The sequence below is a fragment of the Heterodontus francisci genome, chromosome 30, assembly GCF_036365525.1.
Source record: "Heterodontus francisci isolate sHetFra1 chromosome 30, sHetFra1.hap1, whole genome shotgun sequence".
Classification (NCBI taxonomy): domain Eukaryota; kingdom Metazoa; phylum Chordata; class Chondrichthyes; order Heterodontiformes; family Heterodontidae; genus Heterodontus; species Heterodontus francisci.
Genome location: NC_090400.1, coordinates 2,063,960 through 2,089,060, shown reverse-complemented (window position 1 = coordinate 2,089,060; position 25,101 = coordinate 2,063,960). Strand labels below are relative to the sequence as shown.

The 25,101-nt window shown below is 48.4% G+C and overlaps 1 protein-coding gene across 3 annotated transcripts in view; it reads right to left on the bottom strand.

Annotated features, from left to right (window-relative positions):
• The window catches only part of LOC137346457 (collagen alpha-1(XXVI) chain), a 564,356-nt gene that overhangs the window by 349,004 nt on the left and 190,251 nt on the right, over positions 1-25,101 (bottom strand). The window lies entirely within an intron of this gene.

Sequence of the window (25,101 nt, the reverse complement as noted above, 5' to 3'; positions counted from 1 at the left end):
TACTCTGGATATTGATGCAGTGTTGAGTGCGCCAGTGTGGATATACTCTGGGTATTGAAGCAGTGTTGAGTGTGTCGGTGTGGATATACTCTGGGGGTTGAGGCAGTGTTCAGTGTGCCTGTGTGGATATACTCTGGGTGTTGATGCAATATTCAGTGCGCCAGTGTGGATATACTCTGGGTGTCGATGCAGTATTCAGAGTGCCAGTGTGGATATACTCTGGGTGTTGATGCAGTGTTCAGTGTGCCAGTGTGGAAATACTCTGGGTGTTGATGCAGTATTCAGTGTGCCAGTGTGGATATACTCTGGCTAATGATGCAGTGTGCCAGTGTGGATATACTCTGGGTGTTGATGCAGTGTTCTGGGTGCCAGTGTGGATACACTCTGGATATTGATGCAGTGTTGAGTGCGCCAGTGTGGATATACTCTGGGTGTTGATGCAGTGTTCAGTTTGCCAGTGTGGATGTACTCTGGGTGTTGATGCAGTATTCAGTGTGCCTGTGTGGATATACTCTGGGTGTTGATGCAGTATCCAGTGTGCCAGTGTGTATATACTCTGGGTGTTGATACAGCATTGAGTGTGCCAGTGTGGATATACTCTGGGTGTTGATGCGGTGTTCAGGGTGCCGGTGTGGATATACTCTGGGTGTTGATGCAGTGTTCAGGGTGCTAGTGTGGATATACTCTGGGTTATGATTCAGTGCTCAGGGTGCCAGTGTGGATATACTGAGGATGTTGATGCAGTGTACAGGGTGCCAGTGTGGATATACTCTGGGTGTTGATGCAGTGTTCAGGGTGCCAGTGTGGATATACTCTGGGTGTTGATGCAGTATTCAGTGTGCCAGTGTGGATACAGTCTGGGTGTTAATGCAATGTTTAGAGTGCCAGTGTGGATATACTCTGGGTATTGATGCACTGTTGAGTGTGCCAGTGTGGAAACACTCTGGGTATTGATGCAGTGTGCCAGTGTGGATATACTCTGGATATTGATGCAGTGTGCCAGTGTGCATATACTATGGGTGTTGATGCAGTGTTCTGGGTGCCAGTGTGGATATACTCTGGATATTGATGCAGTGTTGAGTGCGCCAGTGTGGATGTACTCTGGGTGTTGATGCAGTATTCAGTGTGCCTGTGTGGATTTACTCTGGGTGTTGATACAGCATTAAGTGTGCCAGTGTGGATCTATTCTGGGTGTTGATGCACTGTTCAGGGTGCTGGTGTGGATATAGTCTGGGTGTTGATGCAGTGTTCAGTTAGCCAGTGTGGATCTACACTGGGTGTTGATGCAGTATTCAGTGTGCCAGTGTGGATATACTCTGGGTGTTGATGCAGTGTTCTGCTTGCCAGTGTGAATATACTCTGGATATTGATGCAGTGTTGAGTGCGCCAGTGTGGATATACTCTGGGTATTGAAGCAGTGTTGAGTGTGTCGGTGTGGATATACTCTGGGGGTTGAGGCAGTGTTCAGTGTGCCTGTGTGGATATACTCTGGGTGTTGATGCAATATTCAGTGCGCCAGTGTGGATATACTCTGGGTGTCGATGCAGTATTCAGAGTGCCAGTGTGGATATACTCTGGGTGTTGATGCAGTGTTCAGTGTGCCAGTGTGGAAATACTCTGGGTGTTGATGCAGTATTCAGTGTGCCAGTGTGGATATACTCTGGCTAATGATGCAGTGTGCCAGTGTGGATATACTCTGGGTGTTGATGCAGTGTTCTGGGTGCCAGTGTGGATACACTCTGGATATTGATGCAGTGTTGAGTGCGCCAGTGTGGATATACTCTGGGTGTTGATGCAGTGTTCAGTTTGCCAGTGTGGATGTACTCTGGGTGTTGATGCAGTATTCAGTGTGCCTGTGTGGATATACTCTGGGTGTTGATGCAGTATCCAGTGTGCCAGTGTGTATATACTCTGGGTGTTGATACAGCATTGAGTGTGCCAGTGTGGATATACTCTGGGTGTTGATGCGGTGTTCAGGGTGCCGGTGTGGATATACTCTGGGTGTTGATGCAGTGTTCAGGGTGCTAGTGTGGATATACTCTGGGTTATGATTCAGTGCTCAGGGTGCCAGTGTGGATATACTGAGGATGTTGATGCAGTGTACAGGGTGCCAGTGTGGATATACTCTGGGTGTTGATGCAGTGTTCAGGGTGCCAGTGTGGATATACTCTGGGTGTTGATGCAGTATTCAGTGTGCCAGTGTGGATACAGTCTGGGTGTTAATGCAATGTTTAGAGTGCCAGTGTGGATATACTCTGGGTATTGATGCACTGTTGAGTGTGCCAGTGTGGAAACACTCTGGGTATTGATGCAGTGTGCCAGTGTGGATATACTCTGGATATTGATGCAGTGTGCCAGTGTGCATATACTATGGGTGTTGATGCAGTGTTCTGGGTGCCAGTGTGGATATACTCTGGATATTGATGCAGTGTTGAGTGCGCCAGTGTGGATGTACTCTGGGTGTTGATGCAGTATTCAGTGTGCCTGTGTGGATTTACTCTGGGTGTTGATACAGCAATAAGTGTGCCAGCGTGGATCTATTCTGGGTGTTGATGCACTGTTCAGGGTGCTGGTGTGGATATAGTCTGGGTGTTGATGCAGTGTTCAGTTAGGAAGTGTGGATCTACACTGGGTGTTGATGCAGTATTCAGTGTGCCAGTGTGGATATACTCTGGGTATTGATGCAGTGTTGAGTGCGCCAGTATGGATATACTCTGGGTATTGAAGCAGTGTTGAGTGCGCCAGTGTGGATGTACTCTGGGTGTTGATGCAGTATTCAGTGTGCCTGTGTGGATTTACTCTGGGTGTTGATACAGCATTAAGTGTGCCAGTGTGGATCTATTCTGGGTGTTGATGCACTGTTCAGGGTGCTGGTGTGGATATAGTCTGGGTGTTGATGCAGTGTTCAGTTAGCCAGTGTGGATCTACACTGGGTGTTGATGCAGTATTCAGTGTGCCAGTGTGGATATACTCTGGGTGTTGATGCAGTGTTCTGCTTGCCAGTGTGAATATACTCTGGATATTGATGCAGTGTTGAGTGCGCCAGTGTGGATATACTCTGGGTATTGAAGCAGTGTTGAGTGTGTCGGTGTGGATATACTCTGGGGGTTGAGGCAGTGTTCAGTGTGCCTGTGTGGATATACTCTGGGTGTTGATGCAATATTCAGTGCGCCAGTGTGGATATACTCTGGGTGTCGATGCAGTATTCAGAGTGCCAGTGTGGATATACTCTGGGTGTTGATGCAGTGTTCAGTGTGCCAGTGTGGAAATACTCTGGGTGTTGATGCAGTATTCAGTGTGCCAGTGTGGATATACTCTGAGTGTTGATGCAGTGTTCAGGGTGCCAGTGTGGATATACTCTGGGTATTCATGCACTGTTGAGTGTGCCAGTGTGGAAACACTCTGGGTATTGATGCAGTGTGCCAGTTTGGATATACTCTGGATATTGAGCAGTGTGGAGTGCGCCAGTGTGGATATACTCTGGGTGTTGATGCAGTGTTGAGTGTGTCGGTGTGGATATACTCTGGGTGTTGATGCAGTATTCAGTGTGCCTGTGTGGATATACTCTGGGTGTTGATGCAATATTCAGTGCGCCAGTGTGGATATACTCTGGGTGTCGATGCAGTATTCAGAGTGCCAGTGTGGATATACTCTGGGTGTTGATGCAGTGTTCAGTGTGCCAGTGTGGAAATACTCTGGGTGTTGATGCAGTATTCAGTGTGCCAGTGTGGATATACTCTGAGTGTTGATGCAGTGTTCAGGGTGCCAGTGTGGATATACTCTGGGTATTCATGCACTGTTGAGTGTGCCAGTGTGGAAACACTCTGGGTATTGATGCAGTGTGCCAGTTTGGATATACACTGGATATTGATGCAGTGTGGAGTGCGCCAGTGTGGATATACTCTGGGTGTTGATGCAGTGTTGAGTGTGTCGGTGTGGATATACTCTGGGTGTTGATGCAGTGTTCACTTTGCCAGTGTGGATATACTCTGGGTGTTGATGCAGTATTCAGTGTGCCAGTGTGGATATACTCTGGGTGTTGATGCAGTGTTCAGGATGCCAGTGTGGATATACTCTGGGTGTTGATGCAGTGGTCAGGGCGCCAGTGTGGATATACTCTGGGTGTTGATGCAGTGTTCAGGGTGCCAGTATGGATGTACTCTGGGTGTTGATGCAGTGTTGAGTGTGCCAGTGTGGATATACTCTGGGTGTTGATGCAGTGTTCTGTGTGCCAGTGTGGATATACTCTGGGTGTTGATGCAGTATTCAGTGTGCCAGTGTGGATATACTCTGGGTGTTGATGCAGTATTCAGTGTGCCACTGTGGATATACTCTGGGTGTTGATGCAGTATTCAGAGTGCCAGTGTGGATATACACAGGGTGTTGATGCAGTGTTCAGTGTGCCAGTGTGGACATACTCTGGGTGTTGATGCAGTATTCAGTGTGCCAATGTGGATATACTCTGGGTATTGATGCACTGTTGAGTGTGCCAGTGTGGAAACACTATGGGTATTGAAGCAGTGTGCCAGTGTGGATATAGCCTGGAAGTTGATGCAGTGTTCTGGGTGCCAGTGTGAATTTACTCTGGATATTGATGCAGTGTTGTGTGCGCCAGTGTGGATATACTCTGAGTGTTGATGCAGTGTTCAGGGTGCCAGTGTGGATATACTCTGGGTATTCATGCACTGTTGAGTGTGCCAGTGTGGAAACAATCTGGGTATTGATGCAGTGTGCCAGTTTGGATATACTCTGGATATTGATGCAGTGTGGAGTGCGCCAGTGTGGATATACTCTGGGTGTTGATGCAGTGTTGAGTGTGTCGGTGTGGATATACTCTGGGTGTTGATGCAGTGTTCACTTTGCCAGTGTGGATATACTCTGGGTGTTGATGCAGTATTCAGTGTGCCAGTGTGGATATACTCTGGATGTTGATGCAGTGTTCAGGATGCCAGTGTGGATATACACAGGGTGTTGATGCAGTGTTCAGTGTGCCAGTGTGGACATACTCTGGGTGTTGATGCAGTATTCAGTGTGCCAGTGTGGATATACTCTGAGTGTTGATGCAGTGTTCAGGGTGCCAGTGTGGATATACTCTGGGTATTCATGCACTGTTGAGTGTGCCAGTGTGGAAACACTCTGGGTATTGATGCAGTGTGCCAGTTTGGATATACTCTGGATATTGAGCAGTGTGGAGTGCGCCAGTGTGGATATACTCTGGGTGTTGATGCAGTGTTGAGTGTGTCGGTGTGGATATACTCTGGGTGTTGATGCAGTATTCAGTGTGCCTGTGTGGATATACTCTGGGTGTTGATGCAATATTCAGTGCGCCAGTGTGGATATACTCTGGGTGTCGATGCAGTATTCAGAGTGCCAGTGTGGATATACTCTGGGTGTTGATGCAGTGTTCAGTGTGCCAGTGTGGAAATACTCTGGGTGTTGATGCAGTATTCAGTGTGCCAGTGTGGATATACTCTGAGTGTTGATGCAGTGTTCAGGGTGCCAGTGTGGATATACTCTGGGTATTCATGCACTGTTGAGTGTGCCAGTGTGGAAACACTCTGGGTATTGATGCAGTGTGCCAGTTTGGATATACACTGGATATTGATGCAGTGTGGAGTGCGCCAGTGTGGATATACTCTGGGTGTTGATGCAGTGTTGAGTGTGTCGGTGTGGATATACTCTGGGTGTTGATGCAGTGTTCACTTTGCCAGTGTGGATATACTCTGGGTGTTGATGCAGTATTCAGTGTGCCAGTGTGGATATACTCTGGGTGTTGATGCAGTGTTCAGGATGCCAGTGTGGATATACTCTGGGTGTTGATGCAGTGGTCAGGGCGCCAGTGTGGATATACTCTGGGTGTTGATGCAGTGTTCAGGGTGCCAGTATGGATGTACTCTGGGTTTTGATGCAGTGTTGAGTGTGCCAGTGTGGATATACTCTGGGTGTTGATGCAGTGTTCTGTGTGCCAGTGTGGATATACTCTGGGTGTTGATGCAGTATTCAGTGTGCCAGTGTGGATATACTCTGGGTGTTGATGCAGTATTCAGTGTGCCACTGTGGATATACTCTGGGTGTTGATGCAGTATTCAGAGTGCCAGTGTGGATATACACAGGGTGTTGATGCAGTGTTCAGTGTGGACATACTCTGGGTGTTGATGCAGTATTCAGTGTGCCAATGTGGATATACTCTGGGTATTGATGCACTGTTGAGTGTGCCAGTGTGGAAACACTATGGGTATTGAAGCAGTGTGCCAGTGTGGATATAGCCTGGAAGTTGATGCAGTGTTCTGGGTGCCAGTGTGAATTTACTCTGGATATTGATGCAGTGTTGTGTGCGCCAGTGTGGATATACTCTGAGTGTTGATGCAGTGTTCAGGGTGCCAGTGTGGATATACTCTGGGTATTCATGCACTGTTGAGTGTGCCAGTGTGGAAACACTCTGGGTATTGATGCAGTGTGCCAGTTTGGATATACTCTGGATATTGATGCAGTGTGGAGTGCGCCAGTGTGGATATACTCTGGGTGTTGATGCAGTGTTGAGTGTGTCGGTGTGGATATACTCTGGGTGTTGATGCAGTGTTCACTTTGCCAGTGTGGATATACTCTGGGTGTTGATGCAGTATTCAGTGTGCCAGTGTGGATATACTCTGGATGTTGATGCAGTGTTCAGGATGCCAGTGTGGATATACACAGGGTGTTGATGCAGTGTTCAGTGTGCCAGTGTGGACATACTCTGGGTGTTGATGCAGTGTTAAGTGTGCCAGTGTGGATATACTCTGGCTAATGATGCAGTGTGCCAGTGTGGATATACTCTGGGTGTTGATGCAGTGTTCTGGGTGCCAGTGTGGATACACTCTGGATATTGATGCAGTGTTGAGTGCGCCAGTGTGGATATACTCTGGGTGTTGATGCAGTGTTCAGTTTGCCAGTGTGGATGTACTCTGGGTGTTGATGCAGTATTCAGTGTGCCTGTGTGGATATACTCTGGGTGTTGATGCAGTATCCAGTGTGCCAGTGTGTATATACTCTGGGTGTTGATACAGCATTGAGTGTGCCAGTGTGGATATACTCTGGGTGTTGATGCGGTGTTCAGGGTGCCGGTGTGGATATACTCTGGGTGTTGATGCAGTGTTCAGGGTGCTAGTGTGGATATACTCTGGGTTATGATTCAGTGCTCAGGGTGCCAGTGTGGATATACTGAGGGTGTTGATGCAGTGTACAGGGTGCCAGTGTGGATATACTCTGGGTGTTGATGCAGTGTTCAGGGTGCCAGTGTGGATATACTCTGGGTGTTGATGCAGTATTCAGTGTGCCAGTGTGGATACAGTCTGGGTGTTAATGCAATGTTTAGAGTGCCAGTGTGGATATACTCTGGGTATTGATGCACTGTTGAGTGTGCCAGTGTGGAAACACTCTGGGTATTGATGCAGTGTGCCAGTGTGGATATACTCTGGATATTGATGCAGTGTGCCAGTGTGCATATACTATGGGTGTTGATGCAGTGTTCTGGGTGCCAGTGTGGATATACTCTGGATATTGATGCAGTGTTGAGTGCGCCAGTGTGGATGTACTCTGGGTGTTGATGCAGTATTCAGTGTGCCTGTGTGGATTTACTCTGGGTGTTGATACAGCAATAAGTGTGCCAGCGTGGATCTATTCTGGGTGTTGATGCACTGTTCAGGGTGCTGGTGTGGATATAGTCTGGGTGTTGATGCAGTGTTCAGTTAGGAAGTGTGGATCTACACTGGGTGTTGATGCAGTATTCAGTGTGCCAGTGTGGATATACTCTGGGTATTGATGCAGTGTTGAGTGCGCCAGTATGGATATACTCTGGGTATTGAAGCAGTGTTGAGTGTGTCGGTGTGGATATACTCTGGGGGTTGAGGCAGTGTTCAGTGTGCCTGTGTGGATATACTCTGGGTGTTGATGCAATATTCAGTGCGCCAGTGTGGATATACTCTGGGTGTCGATGCAGTATTCAGAGTGCCAGTGTGGATATACTCTGGGTGTTGATGCAGTGTTCAGTGTGCCAGTGTGGAAATACTCTGGGTGTCGATGCAGTATTCAGTGTGCCAGTGTGGATATACTCTGAGTGTTGATGCAGTGTTCAGGGTGCCAGTGTGGATATACTCTGGGTATTCATGCACTGTTGAGTGTGCCAGTGTGGAAACACTCTGGGTATTGATGCAGTGTGCCAGTTTGGATATACTCTGGATATTGATGCAGTGTGGAGTGTGCCAGTGTGCATATACTCTGGGTGTTGATGCAGTGTTGAGTGTGTCGGTGTGGATATACTCTGGGTGTTGATGCAGTACTCAGTGTGCCTGTGTGGATATACTCTGGGTGTTGATGCAATATTCAGTGCGCCAGTGTGGATATACTCTGGGTGTCGATGCAGTATTCAGAGTGCCAGTGTGGATATACTCTCGGTGTTGATGCAGTGTTCAGTGTGCCAGTGTGGAAATACTCTGGGTGTTTATGCAGTATTCAGTGTGCCAGTGTGGATATACTCTGAGTGTTGATGCAGTGTTCAGGGTGCCAGTGTGGATATACTCTGGGTATTCATGCACTGTTGAGTGTGCCAGTGTGGAAACACTCTGGGTATTGATGCAGTGTGCCAGTTTGGATATACATTGGATATTGATGCAGTGTGGAGTGCGCCAGTGTGGATATACTCTGGGAGTTGATGCAGTGTTGAGAGTGTCGGTGTGGATATACTCTGGGTGTTGATGCAGTGTTCAGGGTGCCAGTGTGGATATACTCTGGGTGTTGATGCAGTATTCAGTGTGCCAGTGTGGATATACTCTGGGTGTTGATGCAGTGTTCAGGATGCCAGTGTGGATATACTCCGGGTGTTGATGCAGTGTTCAGGGCGCCAGTGTGGATATACTCTGGGTGTTGTTGCAGTGTTCAGGGTGCCAGTATGGATGTACTCTGGGTGTTGATGCAGTGTTGAGTGTGCCAGTGTGGATATACTCTGGGTGTTGATGCAGTGTTCTGTGTGCCAGTGTGGATATACTCTGGGTGTTGATGCAGTATTCAGTGTGCCACTGTGGATATACTCTGGGTGTTGATGCAGTATTCAGAGTGCCAGTGTGGATATACACAGGGTGTTGATGCAGTGTTCAGTGTGCCAGTGTGGACATACTCTGGGTGTTGATGCAGTATTCAGTGTGCCAGTGTGGATATACTCTGGGTATTGATGCACTGTTGAGTGTGCCAGTGTGGAAACACTATGGGTATTGAAGCAGTGTGCCAGTGTGGATATAGCCTGGAAGTTGATGCAGTATTCTGGGTGCCAGTGTGAATTTACTCTGGATATTGATGCAGTGTTGTGTGCGCCAGTGCGGATATACTCTGGGTGTTGAAGCAGTGTGGAGTGTGTCGGTCTGGATATACTCTGGGGGCTGATGCAGTGTTCAGGGTGCCAGTGTGGATATACTCTGCGTATTGATGCAGTGTTAAGTGTGCCAGTGTGGATATACTCTGGCTAATGATGCAGTGTGCCAGTGTGGATATACTCTGGGTGTTGATGCAGTGTTCTGGGTGCCAGTGTGGATACACTCTGGATATTGATGCAGTGTTGAGTGCGCCAGTGTGGATATACTCTGGGTGTTGATGCAGTGTTGAGTTTGCCAGTGTGGATGTACTCTGGGTGTTGATGCAGTATACAGTGTGCCTGTGTGGATATACTCTGGGTGTTGATGCAGTATCCAGTGTGCCAGTGTGTATATACTCTGGGTGTTGATACAGCATTGAGTGTGCCAGTGTGGATATACTCTGGGTGTTGATGCAGTGTTCAGGGTGCCGGTGTGGATATAGCTGGGTGTTGATGCAGTGTTCAGGGTGCCAGTGTGGATATACTCTGGGTGTTGATGCAGTGTTCAGGGTGCTAGTGTGGATATACTCTGGGTTATGATGCAGTGCTCAGGGTGCCAGTGTGGATATACTGAGGGTGTTGATGCAGTGTACAGGGTGCCAGTGTGGATATACTCTGGGTGTTGATGCAGTGTTCAGGGTGCCAGTGTGGATATACTCTGGGTGTTGATGCAGTATTCAGTGTGCCAGTGTGGATACAGTCTGGGTGTTGATGCAATGTTTAGAGTGCCAGTGTGGATATACTCTGGGTATTGATGCACTGTTGAGTGTGCCAGTGTGGAAACACTCTGGGTATTGATGCAGTGTGCCAGTGTGGATATACTCTGGATATTGATGCAGTGTGCCAGTGTGCATATACTATGGGTGTTGAAGCAGTGTTATGGGTGCCAGTGTGGATATACTCTGGATATTGATGCAGTGTTGAGTGCGCCAGTGTGGATGTACTCTGGGTGTTGATGCAGTATTCAGTGTGCCTGTGTGGATTTACTCTGGGTGTTGATACAGCATTAAGTGTGCCAGTGTGGATCTATTCTGGGTGTTGATGCACTGTTCAGGGTGCTGGTGTGGATATAGTCTGGGTGTTGATGCAGTGTTCAGTTAGCCAGTGTGGATCTACACTGGGTGTTGATGCAGTATTCAGTGTGCCAGTGTGGATATACTCTGGGTGTTGATGCAGTGTTCTGCGTGCCAGTGTGAATATACTCTGGATATTGATGCAGTGTTGAGTGCGCCAGTGTGGATATACTCTGGGGGTTGAGGCAGTGTTCAGTGTGCCTGTGTGGATATACTCTGGGTGTTGATGCAATATTCAGTGCGCCAGTGTGGATATACTCTGGGTGTCGATGCAGTATTCAGAGTGCCAGTGTGGATATACTCTGGGTGTTGATGCAGTGTTCAGTGTGCCAGTGTGGAAATACTCTGGGTGTCGATGCAGTATTCAGTGTGCCAGTGTGGATATACTCTGAGTGTTGATGCAGTGTTCAGGGTGCCAGTGTGGATATACTCTGGGTATTCATGCACTGTTGAGTGTGCCAGTGTGGAAACACTCTGGGTATTGATGCAGTGTGCCAGTTTGGATATACTCTGGATATTGATGCAGTGTGGAGTGTGCCAGTGTGCATATACTCTGGGTGTTGATGCAGTGTTGAGTGTGTCGGTGTGGATATACTCTGGGTGTTGATGCAGTATTCAGTGTGCCTGTGTGGATATACTCTGGGTGTTGATGCAATATTCAGTGCGCCAGTGTGGATATACTCTGGGTGTCGATGCAGTATTCAGAGTGCCAGTGTGGATATACTCTGGGTGTTGATGCAGTGTTCAGTGTGCCAGTGTGGAAATACTCTGGGTGTCGATGCAGTATTCAGTGTGCCAGTGTGGATATACTCTGAGTGTTGATGCAGTGTTCAGGGTGCCAGTGTGGATATACTCTGGGTATTCATGCACTGTTGAGTGTGCCAGTGTGGAAACACTCTGGGTATTGATGCAGTGTGCCAGTTTGGATATACATTGGATATTGATGCAGTGTGGAGTGCGCCAGTGTGGATATACTCTGGGAGTTGATGCAGTGTTGAGAGTGTCGGTGTGGATATACTCTGGGTGTTGATGCAGTGTTCACTTTGCCAGTGTGGATATACTCTGGGTGTTGATGCAGTATTCAGTGTGCCAGTGTGGATATACTCTGGGTGTTGATGCAGTGTTCAGGATGCCAGTGTGGATATACTCCGGGTGTTGATGCAGTGTTCAGGGCGCCAGTGTGGATATACTCTGGGTGTTGTTGCAGTGTTCAGGGTGCCAGTATGGATGTACTCTGGGTGTTGATGCAGTGTTGAGTGTGCCAGTGTGGATATACTCTGGGTGTTGATGCAGTGTTCTGTGTGCCAGTGTGGATATACTCTGGGTGTTGATGCAGTATTCAGTGTGCCACTGTGGATATACTCTGGGTGTTGATGCAGTATTCAGAGTGCCAGTGTGGATATACACAGGGTGTTGATGCAGTGTTCAGTGTGCCAGTGTGGACATACTCTGGGTGTTGATGCAGTATTCAGTGTGCCAGTGTGGATATACTCTGGGTATTGATGCACTGTTGAGTGTGCCAGTGTGGAAACACTCTGGGTATTGATGCAGTGTGCCAGTGTGGATATACTCTGGATATTGATGCAGTGTGCCAGTGTGCATATACTATGGGTGTTGATGCAGTGTTATGGGTGCCAGTGTGGATATACTCTGGATATTGATGCAGTGTTCAGGGCGCCAGTGTGGATATACTCTGGGTGTTGATGCAGTGTTCAGGGTGCCAGTATGGATGTACTCTGGGTGTTGATGCAGTGTTGAGTGTGCCAGTGTGTATATACTCTGGGTGTTGATACAGCATTGAGTGTGCCAGTGTGGATATACTCTGGGTGTTGATGCAGTGTTCAGGGTGCCGGTGTGGATATAGCTGGGTGTTGATGCAGTGTTCAGGGTGCCAGTGTGGATATACTCTGGGTGTTGATGCAGTGTTCAGGGTGCTAGTGTGGATATACTCTGGGTTATGATGCAGTGCTCAGGGTGCCAGTGTGGATATACTGAGGGTGTTGATGCAGTGTACAGGGTGCCAGTGTGGATATACTCTGGGTGTTGATGCAGTGTTCAGGGTGCCAGTGTGGATATACTCTGGGTGTTGATGCAGTGTTGAGTGTGCCAGTGTGGATATACTCTGGGTGTTGATGCAGTGTTCTGTGTGCCAGTGTGGATATACTCTGGGTGTTGATGCAGTATTCAGTGTGCCACTGTGGATATACTCTGGGTGTTGATGCAGTATTCAGAGTGCCAGTGTGGATATACACAGGGTGTTGATGCAGTGTTCAGTGTGCCAGTGTGGACATACTCTGGGTGTTGATGCAGTATTCAGTGTGCCAGTGTGGATATACTCTGGGTATTGATGCACTGTTGAGTGTGCCAGTGTGGAAACACTATGGGTATTGAAGCAGTGTGCCAGTGTGGATATAGCCTGGAAGTTGATGCAGTATTCTGGGTGCCAGTGTGAATTTACTCTGGATATTGATGCAGTGTTGTGTGCGCCAGTGCGGATATACTCTGGGTGTTGAAGCAGTGTGGAGTGTGTCGGTCTGGATATACTCTGGGGGCTGATGCAGTGTTCAGGGTGCCAGTGTGGATATACTCTGCGTATTGATGCAGTGTTAAGTGTGCCAGTGTGGATATACTCTGGCTAATGATGCAGTGTGCCAGTGTGGATATACTCTGGGTGTTGATGCAGTGTTCTGGGTGCCAGTGTGGATACACTCTGGATATTGATGCAGTGTTGAGTGCGCCAGTGTGGATATACTCTGGGTGTTGATGCAGTGTTGAGTTTGCCAGTGTGGATGTACTCTGGGTGTTGATGCAGTATTCAGTGTGCCTGTGTGGATATACTCTGGGTGTTGATGCAGTATCCAGTGTGCCAGTGTGTATATACTCTGGGTGTTGATACAGCATTGAGTGTGCCAGTGTGGATATACTCTGGGTGTTGATGCAGTGTTCAGGGTGCCGGTGTGGATATAGCTGGGTGTTGATGCAGTGTTCAGGGTGCCAGTGTGGATATACTCTGGGTGTTGATGCAGTGTTCAGGGTGCTAGTGTGGATATACTCTGGGTTATGATGCAGTGCTCAGGGTGCCAGTGTGGATATACTGAGGGTGTTGATGCAGTGTACAGGGTGCCAGTGTGGATATACTCTGGGTGTTGATGCAGTGTTCAGGGTGCCAGTGTGGATATACTCTGGGTGTTGATGCAGTATTCAGTGTGCCAGTGTGGATACAGTCTGGGTGTTGATGCAATGTTTAGAGTGCCAGTGTGGATATACTCTGGGTATTGATGCACTGTTGAGTGTGCCAGTGTGGAAACACTCTGGGTATTGATGCAGTGTGCCAGTGTGGATATACTCTGGATATTGATGCAGTGTGCCAGTGTGCATATACTATGGGTGTTGAAGCAGTGTTATGGGTGCCAGTGTGGATATACTCTGGATATTGATGCAGTGTTGAGTGCGCCAGTGTGGATGTACTCTGGGTGTTGATGCAGTATTCAGTGTGCCTGTGTGGATTTACTCTGGGTGTTGATACAGCATTAAGTGTGCCAGTGTGGATCTATTCTGGGTGTTGATGCACTGTTCAGGGTGCTGGTGTGGATATAGTCTGGGTGTTGATGCAGTGTTCAGTTAGCCAGTGTGGATCTACACTGGGTGTTGATGCAGTATTCAGTGTGCCAGTGTGGATATACTCTGGGTGTTGATGCAGTGTTCTGCGTGCCAGTGTGAATATACTCTGGATATTGATGCAGTGTTGAGTGCGCCAGTGTGGATATACTCTGGGGGTTGAGGCAGTGTTCAGTGTGCCTGTGTGGATATACTCTGGGTGTTGATGCAATATTCAGTGCGCCAGTGTGGATATACTCTGGGTGTCGATGCAGTATTCAGAGTGCCAGTGTGGATATACTCTGGGTGTTGATGCAGTGTTCAGTGTGCCAGTGTGGAAATACTCTGGGTGTCGATGCAGTATTCAGTGTGCCAGTGTGGATATACTCTGAGTGTTGATGCAGTGTTCAGGGTGCCAGTGTGGATATACTCTGGGTATTCATGCACTGTTGAGTGTGCCAGTGTGGAAACACTCTGGGTATTGATGCAGTGTGCCAGTTTGGATATACTCTGGATATTGATGCAGTGTGGAGTGTGCCAGTGTGCATATACTCTGGGTGTTGATGCAGTGTTGAGTGTGTCGGTGTGGATATACTCTGGGTGTTGATGCAGTATTCAGTGTGCCTGTGTGGATATACTCTGGGTGTTGATGCAATATTCAGTGCGCCAGTGTGGATATACTCTGGGTGTCGATGCAGTATTCAGAGTGCCAGTGTGGATATACTCTGGGTGTTGATGCAGTGTTCAGTGTGCCAGTGTGGAAATACTCTGGGTGTCGATGCAGTATTCAGTGTGCCAGTGTGGATATACTCTGAGTGTTGATGCAGTGTTCAGGGTGCCAGTGTGGATATACTCTGGGTATTCATGCACTGTTGAGTGTGCCAGTGTGGAAACACTCTGGGTATTGATGCAGTGTGCCAGTTTGGATATACATTGGATATTGATGCAGTGTGGAGTGCGCCAGTGTGGATATACTCTGGGAGTTGATGCAGTGTTGAGAGTGTCGGTGTGGATATACTCTGGGTGTTGATGCAGTGTTCACTTTGCCAGTGTGGATATACTCTGGGTGTTGATGCAGTATTCAGTGTGCCAGTGTGGATATACTCTGGGTGTTGATGCAGTGTTCAGGATGCCAGTGTGGATATACTCCGGGTGTTGATGCAGTGTTCAGGGCGCCAGTGTGGATATACTCTGGGTGTTGTTGCAGTGTTCAGGGTGCCAGTATGGATGTACTCTGGGTGTTGATGCAGTGTTGAGTGTGCCAGTGTGGATATACTCTGGGTGTTGATGCAGTGTTCTGTGTGCCAGTGTGGATATACTCTGGGTGTTGATGCAGTATTCAGTGTGCCACTGTGGATATACTCTGGGTGTTGATGCAGTATTCAGAGTGCCAGTGTGGATATACACAGGGTGTTGATGCAGTGTTCAGTGTGCCAGTGTGGACATACTCTGGGTGTTGATGCAGTATTCAGTGTGCCAGTGTGGATATACTCTGGGTATTGATGCACTGTTGAGTGTGCCAGTGTGGAAACACTATGGGTATTGAAGCAGTGTGCCAGTGTGGATATAGCCTGGAAGTTGATGCAGTGTTCTGGGTGCCAGTGTGAATTTACTCTGGATATTGATGCAGTGTTGTGTGCGCCAGTGCGGATATACTCTGGGTGTTGAAGCAGTGTGGAGTGTGTCGGTCTGGATATACTCTGGGGGCTGATGCAGTGTTCAGGGTGCCAGTGTGGATATACTCTGCGTATTGATGCAGTGTTAAGTGTGCCAGTGTGGATATACTCTGGCTAATGATGCAGTGTGCCAGTGTGGATATACTCTGGGTGTTGATGCAGTGTTCTGGGTGCCAGTGTGGATACACTCTGGATATTGATGCAGTGTTGAGTGCGCCAGTGTGGATATACTCTGGGTGTTGATGCAGTGTTGAGTTTGCCAGTGTGGATGTACTCTGGGTGTTGATGCAGTATTCAGTGTGCCTGTGTGGATATACTCTGGGTGTTGATGCAGTATCCAGTGTGCCAGTGTGTATATACTCTGGGTGTTGATACAGCATTGAGTGTGCCAGTGTGGATATACTCTGGGTGTTGATGCAGTGTTCAGGGTGCCGGTGTGGATATAGCTGGGTGTTGATGCAGTGTTCAGGGTGCCAGTGTGGATATACTCTGGGTGTTGATGCAGTGTTCAGGGTGCTAGTGTGGATATACTCTGGGTTATGATGCAGTGCTCAGGGTGCCAGTGTGGATATACTGAGGGTGTTGATGCAGTGTACAGGGTGCCAGTGTGGATATACTCTGGGTGTTGATGCAGTGTTCAGGGTGCCAGTGTGGATATACTCTGGGTGTTGATGCAGTATTCAGTGTGCCAGTGTGGATACAGTCTGGGTGTTGATGCAATGTTTAGAGTGCCAGTGTGGATATACTCTGGGTATTGATGCACTGTTGAGTGTGCCAGTGTGGAAACACTCTGGGTATTGATGCAGTGTGCCAGTGTGGATATACTCTGGATATTGATGCAGTGTGCCAGTGTGCATATACTATGGGTGTTGATGCAGTGTTATGGGTGCCAGTGTGGATATACTCTGGATATTGATGCAGTGTTCAGGGCGCCAGTGTGGATATACTCTGGGTGTTGATGCAGTGTTCAGGGTGCCAGTATGGATGTACTCTGGGTGTTGATGCAGTGTTGAGTGTGCCAGTGTGGATATACTCTGGGTGTTGATGCAGTGTTCTGTGTGCCAGTGTGGATATACTCTGGGTGTTGATGCAGTATTCAGTGTGCCACTGTGGATATACTCTGGGTGTTGATGCAGTATTCAGAGTGCCAGTGTGGATATACACAGGGTGTTGATGCAGTGTTCAGTGTGCCAGTGTGGACATACTCTGGGTGTTGATGCAGTATTCAGTGTGCCAGTGTGGATATACTCTGGGTATTGATGCACTGTTGAGTGTGCCAGTGTGGAAACACTATGGGTATTGAAGCAGTGTGCCAGTGTGGATATAGCCTGGAAGTTGATGCAGTGTTCTGGGTGCCAGTGTGAATTTACTCTGGATATTGATGCAGTGTTGTGTGCGCCAGTGCGGATATACTCTGGGTGTTGAAGCAGTGTGGAGTGTGTCGGTCTGGATATACTCTGGGGGCTGATGCAGTGTTCAGGGTGCCAGTGTGGATATACTCTGCGTATTGATGCAGTGTTAAGTGTGCCAGTGTGGATATACTCTGGCTAATGATGCAGTGTGCCAGTGTGGATATACTCTGGGTGTTGATGCAGTGTTCTGGGTGCCAGTGTGGATACACTCTGGATATTGATGCAGTGTTGAGTGCGCCAGTGTGGATATACTCTGGGTGTTGATGCAGTGTTGAGTTTGCCAGTGTGGATGTACTCTGGCTGTTGATGCAGTATTCAGTGTGCCTGTGTGGATATACTCTGGGTGTTGATGCTGTATCCAGTGTGCCAGTGTGTATATACTCTGGGTGTTGATACAGCATTGAGTGTGCCAGTGTGGATATACTCTGGGTGTTGATGCAGTGTTCAGGGTGCCGGTGTGGATATAGCTGGGTGTTGATGCAGTGTTCAGGGTGCCAGTGTGGATATACTCTGGGTGTTGATGCAGTGTTCAGGGTGCTAGTGTGGATATACTCTGGGTTATGATGCAGTGCTCAGGGTGCCAGTGTGGATATACTCTGCGTATTGATGCAGTGTTAAGTGTGCCAGTGTGGATATACTCTGGCTAATGATGCAGTGTGCCAGTGTGGATATACTCTGGGTGTTGATGCAGTGTTCTGGGTGCCAGTGTGGATACACTCTGGATATTGATGCAGTGTTGAGTGCGCCAGTGTGGATATACTCTGGGTGTTGATGCAGTATCCAGTGTGCCAGTGTGTATATACTCTGGGTGTTGATATAGCATTGAGTGTGCCAGTGTGGATATACTCTGGGTGTTGATGCAGTGTTCAGGGTGCCGGTGTGGATATAGCTGGGCGTTGATGCAGTGTTCAGGGTGCCAGTGTGGATATACTCTGGGTGTTGATGCAGTGTTCAGGGTGCTAGTGTGGATATACTCTGGGTTATGATGCAGTGCTCAGGGTGCCAGTGTGGATATACTGAGGGTGTTGATGCAGTGTACAGGGTGCCAGTGTGGATATACTCTGGGTGTTGATGCAGTGTTCAGGGTGCCAGTGTGGATATACTCTGGGTGTTGATGCAGTATTCAGTGTGCCAGTGTGGATACAGTCTGGGTGTTGATGCAATGTTTAGAGTGCCAGTGTGGATATACTCTGGGTATTGATGCACTGTTGAGTGTGCCAGTGTGGAAACACTCTGGGTATTGATGCAGTGTGCCAGTGTGGTTATACTCTGGATATTGATGCAGTGTGCCAGTGTGCATATACTATGGGTGTTGATGCAGTGTTATGGGTGCCAGTGTGGATATACTCTGGATATTGATGCAGTGTTCAGGGCGCCAGTGTGGATATACTCTGGGTGTTGATGCAGTGTTCAGGGTGCCAGTATGGATGTACTCTGGGTGTTGATGCAGTGTTGAGTGTGCCAGTGTGGATATACTCTGGGTGTTGATGCAGTGTTCTGTGTGCCAGTGTGGATATACTCTGGGTGTTGATGCAGTATTCAGTGTGCCACTGTGGATATACTCTGGGTGTTGATGCAGTATTCAGAGTGCCAGTGTGGATATACACAGGGTGTTGATGCAGTGTTCAGTGTGCCAGTGTGGACATACTCTGGGTGTTGATGCAGTATTCAGTGTGCCTGTGTGGAATTACTCTGGGTGTTGATACAGCATTAAGTGTGCCAGTGTGGATCTATTCTGGGTGTTGATGCACTGTTCAGGGTGCTGGTGTGGATATAGTCTGGGTGTTGATGCAGTGTTCAGTTAGCCAGTGTGGATCTACACTGGGTGTTGATGCAGTATTCAGTGTGCCAGTGTGGATATACTCTGGGTGTTGATGCAGTGTTCTGCGTGCCAGTGTGAATATACTCTGGATATTGATGCAGTGTTGAGTGCGCCAGTGTGGATATACTCTGGGTATTGAAGCAGTGCTGAGTGTGTCGGTGTGGATATACTCTGGAGGTTGATGCAGTGTTCAGTTTGCCAGTGTGGATGTACTCTGGGTGTTGATGCAGTATTCAGTGTGCCTGTGTGGATATACTCTGGGTGTTGATGCAATATTCAGTGCGCCAGTGTGGATATACTCTGGGTGTCGATGCAGTATTCAGAGTGCCAGTGTGGATATACTCTCGGTGTTGATGCAGTGTTCAGTGTGCCAGTGTGGAAATACTCTGGGTGTTGATGCAGTATTCAGTGTGCCAGTGTGGATATACTCTGAGTGTTGATGCAGTGTTCAGGGTGCCAGTGTGGATATACTCTGGGTATTCATGCACTGTTGAGTGTGCCAGTGTGGAAACACTCTGGGTATTGATGCAGTGTGCCAGTTTGGATATACACTGGATACTGATGCAGTGTGGAGTGCGCCAGTGTGGATATACTCTGGGAGTTGATGCAGTGTTGAGTGTGTCGGTGTGGATATACTCTGGGTGTTGATGCAGTGTTCACTTTGCCAGTGTGGATATACTCTGGGTGTTGATGCAGTATTCAGTGTGCCAGTGTGGATATACTCTGGGTGTTGATGCAGTGTTCAGGATGCCAGTGTGGATATACTCTGGGTGTTGATGCAGTGTTCAGGGCGCCAGTGTGGATATACTCTGGGTGTTGATGCAGTGTTCAGGGTGCCAGTATGGATGTACTCTGGGTGTTGATGCAGTGTTGAGTGTGCCAGTGTGGATATACTCTGGGTGTTGATGCAGTGTTCTGTGTGCCAGTGTGGATATACTCTGGGTGTTGATGCAGTATTCAGTGTGCCACTGTGGATATACTCTGGGTGTTGATGCAGTATTCAGAGTGCCAGTGTGGATATACACAGGGTGTTGATGCAGTGTTCAGTGTGCCAGTGTGGACATACTCTGGGTGTTGATGCAGTATTCAGTGTGCCAGTGTGGATATACTCTGGGTATTGATGCACTGTTGAGTGTGCCAGTGTGGAAACACTATGGGTATTGAAGCAGTGTGCCAGTGTGGATATAGCCTGGAAGTTGATGCAGTGTTCTGGGTGCCAGTGTGAATTTACTCTGGATATTGATGCAGTGTTGTGTGCGCCAGTGCGGATATACTCTGGGTGTTGAAGCAGTGTGGAGTGTGTCGGTCTGGATATACTCTGGGGGCTGATGCAGTGTTCAGGGTGCCAGTGTGGATATACTCTGCGTATTGATGCAGTGTTAAGTGTGCCAGTGTGGATATACTCTGGCTAATGATGCAGTGTGCCAGTGTGGATATACTCTGGGTGTTGATGCAGTGTTCTGGGTGCCAGTGTGGATACACTCTGGATATTGATGCAGTGTTGAGTGCGCCAGTGTGGATATACTCTGGGTGTTGATGCTGTGTTGAGTTTGCCAGTGTGGATGTACTCTGGGTGTTGATGCAGTATTCAGTGTGCCTGTGTGGATATACTCTGGGTGTTGATGCAGTATCCAGTGTGCCAGTGTGTATATACTCTGGGTGTTGATATAGCATTGAGTGTGCCAGTGTGGATATACTCTGGGTGTTGATGCAGTGTTCAGGGTGCCGGTGTGGATATAGCTGGGTGTTGATGCAGTGTTCAGGGTGCCAGTGTGGATATACTCTGGGTGTTGATGCAGTGTTCAGGGTGCTAGTGTGGATATACTCTGGGTTATGATGCAGTGCTCAGGGTGCCAGTGTGGATATACTGAGGGTGTTGATGCAGTGTACAGGGTGCCAGTGTGGATATACTCTGGGTGTTGATGCAGTGTTCAGGGTGCCAGTGTGGATATACTCTGGGTGTTGATGCAGTATTCAGTGTGCCAGTGTGGATACAGTCTGGGTGTTGATGCAATGTTTAGAGTGCCAGTGTGGATATACTCTGGGTATTGATGCACTGTTGAGTGTGCCAGTGTGGAAACACTCTGGGTATTGATGCAGTGTGCCAGTGTGGATATACTCTGGATATTGATGCAGTGTGCCAGTGTGCATATACTATGGGTGTTGATGCAGTGTTATGGGTGCCAGTGTGGATATACTCTGGATATTGATGCAGTGTTCAGGGCGCCAGTGTGGATATACTCTGGGTGTTGATGCAGTGTTCAGGGTGCCAGTATGGATGTACTCTGGGTGTTGATGCAGTGTTGAGTGTGCCAGTGTGGATATACTCTGGGTGTTGATGCAGTGTTCTGTGTGCCAGTGTGGATATACTCTGGGTGTTGATGCAGTATTCAGTGTGCCACTGTGGATATACTCTGGGTGTTGATGCAGTATTCAGAGTGCCAGTGTGGATATACACAGGGTGTTGATGCAGTGTTCAGTGTGCCAGTGTGGACATACTCTGGGTGTTGATGCAGTATTCAGTGTGCCAGTGTGGATATACTCTGGGTATTGATGCACTGTTGAGTGTGCCAGTGTGGAAACACTATGGGTATTGAAGCAGTGTGCCAGTGTGGATATAGCCTGGAAGTTGATGCAGTGTTCTGGGTGCCAGTGTGAATTTACTCTGGATATTGATGCAGTGTTGTGTGCGCCAGTGCGGATATACTCTGGGTGTTGAAGCAGTGTGGAGTGTGTCGGTCTGGATATACTCTGGGGGCTGATGCAGTGTTCAGGGTGCCAGTGTGGATATACTCTGCGTATTGATGCAGTGTTAAGTGTGCCAGTGTGGATATACTCTGGCTAATGATGCAGTGTGCCAGTGTGGATATACTCTGGGTGTTGATGCAGTGTTCTGGGTGCCAGTGTGGATACACTCTGGATATTGATGCAGTGTTGAGTGCGCCAGTGTGGATATACTCTGGGTGTTGATGCAGTGTTGAGTTTGCCAGTGTGGATGTACTCTGGCTGTTGATGCAGTATTCAGTGTGCCTGTGTGGATATACTCTGGGTGTTGATGCTGTATCCAGTGTGCCAGTGTGTATATACTCTGGGTGTTGATACAGCATTGAGTGTGCCAGTGTGGATATACTCTGGGTGTTGATGCAGTGTTCAGGGTGCCGGTGTGGATATAGCTGGGTGTTGATGCAGTGTTCAGGGTGCCAGTGTGGATATACTCTGGGTGTTGATGCAGTGTTCAGGGTGCTAGTGTGGATATACTCTGGGTTATGATGCAGTGCTCAGGGTGCCAGTGTGGATATACTCTGCGTATTGATGCAGTGTTAAGTGTGCCAGTGTGGATATACTCTGGCTAATGATGCAGTGTGCCAGTGTGGATATACTCTGGGTGTTGATGCAGTGTTCTGGGTGCCAGTGTGGATACACTCTGGATATTGATGCAGTGTTGAGTGCGCCAGTGTGGATATACTCTGGGTGTTGATGCAGTATCCAGTGTGCCAGTGTGTATATACTCTGGGTGTTGATATAGCATTGAGTGTGCCAGTGTGGATATACTCTGGGTGTTGATGCAGTGTTCAGGGTGCCGGTGTGGATATAGCTGGGCGTTGATGCAGTGTTCAGGGTGCCAGTGTGGATATACTCTGGGTGTTGATGCAGTGTTCAGGGTGCTAGTGTGGATATACTCTGGGTTATGATGCAGTGCTCAGGGTGCCAGTGTGGATATACTGAGGGTGTTGATGCAGTGTACAGGGTGCCAGTGTGGATATACTCTGGGTGTTGATGCAGTGTTCAGGGTGCCAGTGTGGATATACTCTGGGTGTTGATGCAGTATTCAGTGTGCCAGTGTGGATACAGTCTGGGTGTTGATGCAATGTTTAGAGTGCCAGTGTGGATATACTCTGGGTATTGATGCACTGTTGAGTGTGCCAGTGTGGAAACACTCTGGGTATTGATGCAGTGTGCCAGTGTGGTTATACTCTGGATATTGATGCAGTGTGCCAGTGTGCATATACTATGGGTGTTGATGCAGTGTTATGGGTGCCAGTGTGGATATACTCTGGATATTGATGCAGTGTTCAGGGCGCCAGTGTGGATATACTCTGGGTGTTGATGCAGTGTTCAGGGTGCCAGTATGGATGTACTCTGGGTGTTGATGCAGTGTTGAGTGTGCCAGTGTGGATATACTCTGGGTGTTGATGCAGTGTTCTGTGTGCCAGTGTGGATATACTCTGGGTGTTGATGCAGTATTCAGTGTGCCACTGTGGATATACTCTGGGTGTTGATGCAGTATTCAGAGTGCCAGTGTGGATATACACAGGGTGTTGATGCAGTGTTCAGTGTGCCAGTGTGGACATACTCTGGGTGTTGATGCAGTATTCAGTGTGCCTGTGTGGATTTACTCTGGGTGTTGATACAGCATTAAGTGTGCCAGTGTGGATCTATTCTGGGTGTTGATGCACTGTTCAGGGTGCTGGTGTGGATATAGTCTGGGTGTTGATGCAGTGTTCAGTTAGCCAGTGTGGATCTACACTGGGTGTTGATGCAGTATTCAGTGTGCCAGTGTGGATATACTCTGGGTGTTGATGCAGTGTTCTGCGTGCCAGTGTGAATATACTCTGGATATTGATGCAGTGTTGAGTGCGCCAGTGTGGATATACTCTGGGTATTGAAGCAGTGCTGAGTGTGTCGGTGTGGATATACTCTGGAGGTTGATGCAGTGTTCAGTTTGCCAGTGTGGATGTACTCTGGGTGTTGATGCAGTATTCAGTGTGCCTGTGTGGATATACTCTGGGTGTTGATGCAATATTCAGTGCGCCAGTGTGGATATACTCTGGGTGTCGATGCAGTATTCAGAGTGCCAGTGTGGATATACTCTCGGTGTTGATGCAGTGTTCAGTGTGCCAGTGTGGAAATACTCTGGGTGTTGATGCAGTATTCAGTGTGCCAGTGTGGATATACTCTGAGTGTTGATGCAGTGTTCAGGGTGCCAGTGTGGATATACTCTGGGTATTCATGCACTGTTGAGTGTGCCAGTGTGGAAACACTCTGGGTATTGATGCAGTGTGCCAGTTTGGATATACACTGGATACTGATGCAGTGTGGAGTGCGCCAGTGTGGATATACTCTGGGAGTTGATGCAGTGTTGAGTGTGTCGGTGTGGATATACTCTGGGTGTTGATGCAGTGTTCACTTTGCCAGTGTGGATATACTCTGGGTGTTGATGCAGTATTCAGTGTGCCAGTGTGGATATACTCTGGGTGTTGACGCAGTGTTCAGGATGCCAGTGTGGATATACTCTGGGTGTTGATGCAGTGTTCAGGGCGCCAGTGTGGATATACTCTGGGTGTTGATGCAGTGTTCAGGGTGCCAGTATGGATGTACTCTGGGTGTTGATGCAGTGTTGAGTGTGCCAGTGTGGATATACTCTGGGTGTTGATGCAGTGTTCTGTGTGCCAGTGTGGATATACTCTGGGTGTTGATGCAGTATTCAGTGTGCCACTGTGGATATACTCTGGGTGTTGATGCAGTATTCAGAGTGCCAGTGTGGATATACACAGGGTGTTGATGCAGTGTTCAGTGTGCCAGTGTGGACATACTCTGGGTGTTGATGCAGTATTCAGTGTGCCAGTGTGGATATACTCTGGGTATTGATGCACTGTTGAGTGTGCCAGTGTGGAAACACTATGGGTATTGAAGCAGTGTGCCAGTGTGGATATAGCCTGGAAGTTGATGCAGTGTTCTGGGTGCCAGTGTGAATTTACTCTGGATATTGATGCAGTGTTGTGTGCGCCAGTGCGGATATACTCTGGGTGTTGAAGCAGTGTGGAGTGTGTCGGTCTGGATATACTCTGGGGGCTGATGCAGTGTTCAGGGTGCCAGTGTGGATATACTCTGCGTATTGATGCAGTGTTAAGTGTGCCAGTGTGGATATACTCTGGCTAATTATGCAGTGTGCCAGTGTGGATATACTCTGGGTGTTGATGCAGTGTTCTGGGTGCCAGTGTGGATACACTCTGGATATTGATGCAGTGTTGAGTGCGCCAGTGTGGATATACTCTGGGTGTTGATGCTGTGTTGAGTTTGCCAGTGTGGATGTACTCTGGGTGTTGATGCAGTATTCAGTGTGCCTGTGTGGATATACTCT